Below are 9,637 nucleotides of genomic sequence, written 5' to 3'. Positions count from 1 at the left end.
AACAGTGTAAATGCAGATTTTTTAATTTTATTTTTTAATGACCATTGTATTTCCAAAATGTGATGTAGGAAATGTAATGAAGGGAATGTAATACATTATTTAATACAATCAGGGATTATTTTACCGCCTTGGACACTTTACATTACCTCTCCAAAGCCTTTTATATTGGCCAGGGTGTAGACATCTACATTCATCTCAGTGGACTGGTTACGACCTGAACTCTCCTTATAACCATCATCTAAATCAGGATTACAATGCTGCATCCCTCCTAACAGATCACTCTATTTCCTGTGACCTCACAACCAGTCTGAGTAGTCAGTCCACTGGTGAGGAGAGTCTGTTGAACATTGTGTTCCTCTTGAGTTCAAAGACGACCAGTCTCAGTAGTCAGTCCACTGGTGAGGAGAGTCTGTTGAACATTGTGTTCCTCTTGAGTTCAAAGACGACCAGTCTCAGTAGTCAGTCCACTGGCGAGGAGAGTCTGTTGAACATTGTGTTCCTGTTCTGGTAAAAGTTCAGGTCAGTCCGTCCGTGTAATGGAGTTAAAAAACAACCAGTCTGACAGGAAATCAACAAGGCTGAAGGTGTAACAGTGATGTCCAACATCCTCAGGGCAGGTCCACATGTTGAGGAAGGAGTCAGACTTCATGTCCCTCTAGTATGGCAAATAGAGGATCTGTGAATAAAATGGAGAGAAATGATGCAATCAACTTTCCGTAGGTGGTTAAATATTATATATATATTTATTTGTACCTTTATTTAACTAGGCAAGTCAGTTAAGAACAAATTCTTATTTTCAATGACGGCCTACCGGGGAACAATGGGTTAACTGCCTGTTCAGGGGGCAGAACGACAGATTTTGTACCTTGTCAGCTCTGGGATTTGAACTTGCAACCTTTCGGTTACTAGTCCAACACTCTAACCACTAGGCTACACTGTGTGATTAGTGCCAGTGTTAATCACAGTGTTAATCACAGTGTTTAGTGCCAGTGTTAATCACAGTGTTTAGTTCCAGTGTTAATCATAGTGTTTAGTTCCAGTGTTAATCAGTGATTAGTGCCAGTGTTAATCAGTGTTAATCAGTGTTTTTCCAGTTAATCCAGTGTTAATCCAGTGTTAATTAGTGTTTAGTTCCAGTGTTAATCACAGTGTTTAGTCCAGTGTTAATCATAGTGTTTAGTTCCAGTGTTAATCACAGTGTTTAGTTCCAGTGTTAATCACAGTGTTAATCAGTGTTTAGTTCCAGTGTTAATCACAGTGTTTAGTTCCAGTGTTAATCACAGTGTTTAGTTCCAGTGTTAATCACAGTGTTTAGTGCCAGTGTTAATCACAGTGTTTAGTTCCAGTGTTAATCAGTGTTTAGTGCCAGTGTTAATCACAGTGTTTAGTGCCAGTGTTAATCAGTGTTAATCAGTGTTTTGTGCCAGTGTTAATCACAGTGATGTCCACTCCACATACAGTATAATAATTGGATAATGTTGACATCCCCAATAAGCTATTCTTCTAAGCCACAATGTTTGCGTTGAGGCAGGCAGCCCAATTCTGATAAATGTTCCATTAATTTACATTTTGACCAATCACATCAGATCTTTTTCAAAGCTGATCTGATTGGTCAAAAGACCAATTACTGAAGAAAACAAATTCAGAATTGGGCTGCCTGTCTCAAGGCAGCAAAATTGTACAAAAAAATTCTGATTCTTAAAAATAATATTTAGGGATTTAACACACCTTTAGGGAATTGGGGTTTTCACTTGTGTAGAGTTGAAAGTGTTTAGTCCAACATGGGGGGCTGATACGACCACGCTGCTTTAGGGATACTCTGCTGGAAACACAAACACGTGTATGAAGATATCAGACCAAGCAATTACAGCTAATTCACATTCCTTTAAGTGTTGACCTGAATGCTATTGGCACCAGTCAGATTCTATGAATTCTTAAAATGTTAACATAATTTACCCCCCTCATAAAAAACAAATGACTTGCATACCTTTTCATCCAGAGGCTCACGTGTCACAACTAGCTACGGATTCTGATTCATACGCGGTGTCTGGAGAAGGGGAGACTTGTGCACTGAGACGAGTTGACTGAGGGAGAGGGTCACTCACAAAACAGAGGACAAAAACAGAAAAACTATTCCGATCGAACTGCAGTTCCTCACAATAAAATGACAGCTCTAAGAATGTCAGTGGAAGTATCCTTAAAAAAATAATACGTAAAAATAATCTTAGTTTACGGTAGAATAACTCCCTGTTCAAAAAAGGAACATATTGTAACAGTAAGGCAGGTCTGGATACAGTCTCTGAATCTTTCCACAAAAAAAGGAATATATTGGTAACAGTAAGGCAGGTCTGGATACAGTCTCTGAATCTTTCCACAAAAAAGGAATATATTGTAACAGTAAGGCAGGTCTGGATACAGTCTCTGAATCTTTCCACAAAAAAAGGAACAAAAAAAAACAAAATAGCCCACTGATAAAAAAATAAAAAATATGATCCATCATAGTAGGTTATTTCACTAATGCTTCTACTACATACTCTTAGAAAATAAAACATCTTTGTCTTTTTATTTCTAACAAAAAAAGGACCAGAGGTTCTTCTGTAGAGGCTTGTATTTGTAGTGGAGTTCGTTTCGTCAATGAATACGTTGTAAAATAGTTAAGAAAACAAAAAAGTCCAGCAATAATCCTGCTGTATTCAGTCTCTACAGCAAGACCAGACATCAACAGTTAAACAGGAAGGAAGGCCAAGGGAATCTGCACAAATCCACGATTCAAAGACTAAACCCTGAATACAAATACATTGTCTCCCTATTTTCACTTAATCCTAAAAATACTAGTGTTACTCCTCCTTGTGTACCAATTTCTGAATTGGTCCAAGAAACGCTGCGCAGCCCTCCATTAAACATTTAGCTACAGTATATCCCTAATGAATACACATCTCCGTTAGGCTCGTTGACTGTGTTCTAGGGTGACTAATAGAGTGGAAGTCTACGGACTTCAGGGAGACCTAAAACTAACACTAGGAAACCTTTCACATTCCAAGTGTGATCCAAAGATCAATGTAGCATACAGTCATTTGAAAACACACGTTTTTAAACTGTGAAACTATTGTGATAAAGGCAGCCCAATATATGAAGGTAGAGTTAAGTCATAGCCTTTGCTTTACCTATATGAAGGTCTGTGTGTATTAAGCAGGTAGACCTACTTCAGGACAGAAAGAGAAGACTTTAAAACACAATGTCCTCCCTACAGCTGAGACAGAAGCCAACCAGCACAAATAGTCAGAGTGATGCTGAGTAGCTGGAGCTGGTTGCCAATCTGGTCATTGATTTGTCATTGTACATCCTGTATCAGTCACTTTCTGGTTTTCCACAGTTAGCTACATCCTCCTGTCCAGACTGAAGCTCCATCCTGTCCAGACTGAAGCTCCATCCTGTCCAGACTGAAGCTCCATCCTGTCCAGACTGAAGCTCCATCCTGTCCAGACTGAAGCTCCAACTCCATCCTGTCCAGACTAAAACTCCATCCTGTCCAGACTAAAACTACAGCTCCATCCTGTCCAGACTAAAACTCCATCCTGTCCAGCTCCATCCTGTCCAGACTGAAGCTCCATCCTGTCCAGACTGATTCTGGGTGTTTCTCTCTACCACACAAGTGATCAACAGCCCTTCTTCCTTTTGGCAAAACTCTTGTTGTCTCTGCTTTCTGCAGTGATTTTAAACAGTTGTTTTGTAATTAGTCCAGAGCCATTCCCAGGTACGAGTCGTCTTCTTGAACTGAGGGAATTTGACTTTTGCCGATTTTCAATAGCCCCCTGATCTGTATCCAGCAAGGATTTGTTAGCATTTCTTCTCAGAACCAGAGTCTCGACTACAAAGCATTTTGAAACTTCGGTAAGAATCCACCTCGTGTTGCACTTCATCACATAAAACAATATCAATCTTTTTCTCTTTTTTTTTTTCAGCTGCGAGCAGATCAGACTTTTCTTTCCATCTTGTATCTACCCCCCCTGAGATCTCAGTCAGGAAGTAAAGGAAGTGCTTTTCTTTTCCCTGGCAGATCCATCTCATCTCAATGAGGTTCTACTTGTCTGACAACTTTCTTTTCCTTCTTGGCTATAAACATGTATTTATCCTCATTAAATCCCTTTTTTCCCCTGGTTACTTCTGTCAAGTCTATGGTATTTTGTCTCGAGTGATTCTGCATTGGACCGTCTGGTTATATCTGTGAAGTTGGCTCGGTTTTACTTCTGAAAGGACCACTTTCTGCAGCTGGTAGTGGTGCCTGTGGAAGGCTGAATACATTTCCAGTCGGAATATTACTGGGTGTTGATTCATGCCATGATTCATCTTTGATCAAATGCTCTTCAGATGTTCTGACGGTATCTTGGTCTTTGCAGAAATAAACCTGTTTGACCTCAGAGTAAAGATCTGACACCTCCTCCTCCTTTATGCAGATCTCAGCAGGTCCATTATCCCGGTCAAGCATCGCTGCTTCATCAGTGGAGACTGTTTCAGCTGTCTCCACAGAGATAGTGTCTTTACCATGATGAGGATAAACCAGCCTTGCGTTTTGTTCCATATTTTTTCAGGAAAATAATCTGAAAGCACATTTGTTTTTGCTTGTCTTTTAATCACACTCGGTATTATGAACACCTCTTTTGAGACTGCTCTTTTTCTCATGAGCTCAGATTTGTGTTTCTGAACCATTCGTTTCACTTTACAGCAAATATGCAGTGGAATTAGATTACGTCTCTGATTTTGCAAACTAAGATCAAAATTGTATTTTAGAATATCAAAGAGAATGCACCCACTTTTTTTTTTTTTTTTTTTAGGATTGGATTTTATCCTAGCATATTTATGCACCTCAAATATTACACCGTTTGTCAGTAAATTCAATTCCAGTTTCTTTTTAGATGGTTTGGATGTGACATCAAGGTCCAGACCCATTTCCTCACAGAGTGGGTAGCACGCTTTGGCTTTCACCATATTTTTGGTGTGAGACGTCACATTTGATTGGTCCAAGTTGGTAACGACAATTTGCTTTGTTTCGTCAGTACAAAGTGCAAGGTCAGTCTCATCAGAGATTCTCTCTATTTTGACAAGATGAGGTTCTATTTGTACTACTTCAGAGAAATGGCCTCCCTCGGTCTCCTTGGTTACTAACATGTCCATGTCTTTCTTCTTGCTCATTAAATTCAATCTCCTCCTTTTTGATACTTCTTTCATTTGGTATTTCGGCTCAAGTGATGCTGTAGTGACCTTCTGGTTAGTGGACATCTCCGCAGGGTTCTTTCGTTTGCGTGACTTCTTTAAGAAAGCTTCATTTTCAAGTCCCAATCTCCATGTACCGTTTGTACCCGTCTTGCGCTGTAAAACTGCTTTTAACCTTCCCATAATATCTTCGGCCAGCTCAGTTTTCCCACTTTTTAAATCCAAATCAAAATTATGCTCGAGAAACTCACACACAACCTGCTTCCAATTTCCACACACTAGTGAGGCAAAATCAGCCAATTCAAACATTACATCTCTGGTCAATAGATGCAAGTCAAGTTTCTTATTTTTCCCATATTTTGATTTCACAACAAGGTCAAGTCCTTTTCCCTTACAGATTGGGTAGAGTTCCCTCAATGCTTCTTCTACAGTGGGCATCATGAAGGATTGATCCATTGTTATATCTGTCTGAGTTGGGAAGGTTTCCGTCTGGACATGTTGAGGACGGACGATGCCCATATAAGGCTCATACTTTGTGCAGGTATCATTACGTCCATTTTCAGGGCCAAGGATTGCCGTCTCATCAGCACACCGTGTCACATCTGTCTCAGTGGAGAAGCTCTCAGTCGCCACATGCAGAGGAGAGATCAGGCCCACAACAGGCTCCTCCTTTATGCAAATGTCAAAAGGTGTAGGATTTGACAAGCTGTTTTGCAAATAGAACTGTGCCCATTTAAGGGAGTATACCAAAACTGTAACTGTCTTTGGATCAGGAAGGTCAAAAACCTCTGTTAACCACTCAGGTGTTCTCTTAGAACGCATCTTCAGCATTTCTTTTAATTTCTTTTCTACCCTGTTTGAAAAGTCATATTGTTGTTCATTTTGTACACCAAGAACAAAGTTGTAATCTAGAATATCAAAGATAACATGAGGGCGAGATCTATTAATGTTTCTAGCATATTCTGACACCTCAAGCATTACACCAACTGTCAGTAAATGCAAATTCAGTTTCTGTTTCGCTCCAGATCCAACATGGAAATCTACACCAATTTCCTTGCACTTGACGTATGGATCTTTCCGATATCTCCCAAACGTTCTTAGGTTGGGTCTTGAGTAACTGCCACGACACTGACGTATCCATTTATCCTCTAATGTTTTCCGGCATTGTAGTCTTGGACTTAAATTGGCATTGTAGTCTTCCTCTTCATCAGAGGGAAAGTTCAATGGCTCACAATATTCTGGAAGAATAGGCCTAGTAGATACACCTAAATTACAGTCGTTTTCTGTAGCAGGTGAGGTTAGCACAGAATGAATGGCAGTACTAGGGCTTGGGATATTAACATTGTCAGAGGGCAATTTATTATTGGTCTGTGTTTGGCTAGAAACCTGTGAAGTTGGGTTGATTTGAGCTTCAAAATAACCACTGAAAGTGGATGCATGTCCTGTCAGAATATCACTGGACGGTGCTAAATGCCATGACTGCTCTTTGATTGAATTCCCTTCAGATGTGCCGATGGTATCTTGATCTTTACAGAAATAAACCACTTTGACAGCCCTGTTCTCCCCATCACTTGCTCCGGTCATTTCAGGAAAAATACGTAAAATCTGCCCGTGGCTTGTTGTTTGGGGACTGATGGGAGGTACATGTGAATGCTCTTTCAGTAAACCCACATGGTAACCTGTTTCTGTGTTTTCTGACAATGTTGAATCAGACCAAATTACTGTATGGGATATCTCCCTCTCATCTTCCTCTAGTTTAACGTCAACATCCATTTTGCACCAATGTCTCTACAAAGACAAAGTAATCAAAAACTCCCCGATGACATTCCTCTCCACATGAACTAGACATATAATGTAATTTCCACTATATAAATTACCTAGCCAAATGCCTACATCGTATTTGGAGATGTAGCTATCTAACCATGAGAAACACTCTTCGCGACACTTCGATACAGTTACGACCGGAAGTTACTTTTTCGTAGCAGATTAGTACAAAGTATTACGCAAAGGGTTATGAGAATCAATGTAGCAGGTTAGGACAATTTGGTTAAGGTTATGAAAAATAATTAGGGATGGCAAAACTGCCCTCCTAACCTGCTATTAAAATAATTTCGGGTCGTAGCTCTTACCGAAATGGCGAGTAAAAGAACTAGGTTAGTTGTCCGTAACCTGCTAACTAACGCTTTACCTTTACAGGTGATGGGTAACTGCAAATCCCTTGGCCTTCATTCTATTTAGATAAATGTTGAAAAATATCTCCAAAAGCGTCGTATACTAGCTAGTACACTGAAAACGTAGCAGTACGCACCGGAGTGGAATATTTTACGGAAGCGTTTTGAAGTCGACGTCTGAGGGTTGTGGCTCCAGGAAGTACAGGCGGAAGTGATGTCATATTCCTTATTCTTTCGCCATGCGATTTGGTCTTGGCTAGAAAGGAGTACAGCTATGGACAGAAGTTGATATTTATATTTCTTTTATCAAACAAATCGAAGTACTTGTTTCTCTCCAAATGGGTATAGAATACAACCTTTTAGTTTCAAGTAAGGGCTTTTTACACTATTAGAATGCACGTTCACGTCATTGTGTGTGCTGGTACAGGCTGCTGCACCTACAATTGAGTGAATTATAATATGAACAAGCAGCGCTGACATTGACATTTTAGTCATTTTGCAGACACTCTTATCCAGAGCGATTTACAGGAACAATTAGGATTAAGTGCCTTGCTCAAATGTACCTTGGCAGATGTGTTACCTAGTCGGCCATGTTTAATCCCCCCCCCCCTGATCCTGCTAGGGGATTCGGTTACTGGCCCAATGCTCTTAACCTCTAAGCTACCTGCATTACCAAGGGGTTCACATTTTTCCAAATAGGGTCCCCTGCATTTTCTAGTGTCAACTTGGGGTCATTTGCAGAAAAAGTTTAGGGACCCCTGACATAGCAGCAAGGCCGGTTACCGACCAGACACGCAGGGCATTAGCCTGGTGGCCACTACTTTTTATGTCAGGTGTATTTCACCATGTCTCAACAGACTTTACAGAACAAATGATTTAAAAAAATTATTGAATTATAATAATGAATAAATAAAAACAAGACACAACAAAGGTCATGGAATAGAGTTCAAAGATGACCAGTCTGGCAGGAAATCAAATAGCATGCGTCAAATACAACACGTGTAGTAGACCTTAGAGTGAAATGCTGAATACAACAGGTGTAGTAGACCTTACAGTGAAATGCTGAATACAACACGTGTAGACCTTACAGTGAAATGCTGAATACAACATGTGTAGTAGACCTTACAGTGAAATGCTGAATACAACAGGTGTAGTAGACCTTACAGTGAAATGCTGAATACAACACATGTAGACCTCACAGTGAAATGCTGAATACAACACGTGTAGACCTTACAGTGAAATGCTGAATACAACACGTGTAGTAGACCTTACAGTGAAATGCTGAATACAACACGTGTAGTAGACCTTACAGTGAAATGCTGAATACAACAGGTGTAGTAGACCTTACAGTGAAATGCTGAATACAACAGGTGTAGTAGACCTTACAGTGAAATGCTGAATACAACAGGTGTAGTAGACCTCACAGTGAAATACTGGATACAACAGGTGTAGTAGACCTTACAGTGAAATGCTGAATACAACAGGTGTAGTAGACCTTAGAGTGAAATGCTGAATACAACAGGTGTAGTAGACCTCACAGTGAAATGCTGAATACAACACGTGTAGACCTTACAGTGAAATGCTGAATACAACATGTGTAGACCTTACAGTGAAATGCTGAATACAACACGTGTAGACCTTCCAGTGAAATGCTGAATACAACAGGTGTAGTAGACCTTACAGTGAAATGCTGAATACAACACGTGTAGACCTTACAGTGAAATGCTGAATACAAGCCCCTAACCAACAATGCTTTAAGAAGTTAAGAAAAATAAGTGTTAAGTAAAAAATAGATAAGTAAAAAAATAAAATAAAAGTAATAGCAGCAGTAAAATAACAATAGCGAGACTATATACAGGGGGTACCGGTACAGAGTCAATGTGGAGGCTATATACAGGGGGTACCGGTACAGAGTCAATGTGGAGGCTATATACAGGGGGTACTGGTAGAGAGTCAATGTGGAGGCTATATACAGGGGGTACCGGTACAGAGTCAATGTCAAATCAAATCGAATTTTATTTGTCACATACACATGGTTAGCAGATGTTAATGCGAGTGTAGCGAAATGCTTGTGCTTCTAGTTCCGACAATGCAGTAATAACCAACAAGTAATGTAACTAACAATTCCAAAACTACTGTCTTATACACAGTGTAAGGGGATAAAGAATATGTACATAAGGATATATGAATGAGTGATGGTACAGAGCAGCATAGGCAAGATACAGTAGATGGTATCGAGTACAGTTTATACATAT

The 9,637-nt window shown here is 39.9% G+C and overlaps 1 long non-coding RNA gene across 2 annotated transcripts; it reads right to left on the bottom strand.

Moving 5' to 3' along the window:
- On the bottom strand, positions 1-3,333 carry LOC112241383. 2 transcript variants are annotated; one of them, XR_006084595.1, is made up of 3 exons: positions 1,988-3,333; positions 1,729-1,822; positions 1-676 (listed from the first exon to the last, which is right to left on the bottom strand). It is a non-coding gene; the product is annotated as an uncharacterized LOC112241383 (long non-coding RNA). The 2 variants fall into 2 exon arrangements; XR_006084596.1 differs by having other exon boundaries at positions 1,729-1,819.
- Between the last annotated feature and the right edge of the window lie 6,304 nt (positions 3,334-9,637).

Source organism: Oncorhynchus tshawytscha, linkage group LG11 (assembly GCF_018296145.1).
Source record: "Oncorhynchus tshawytscha isolate Ot180627B linkage group LG11, Otsh_v2.0, whole genome shotgun sequence".
Taxonomy (NCBI): domain Eukaryota; kingdom Metazoa; phylum Chordata; class Actinopteri; order Salmoniformes; family Salmonidae; genus Oncorhynchus; species Oncorhynchus tshawytscha.
Note: the sequence above shows the minus strand (reverse complement) of the source record. Positions and strands in the feature narration are given on the sequence as shown.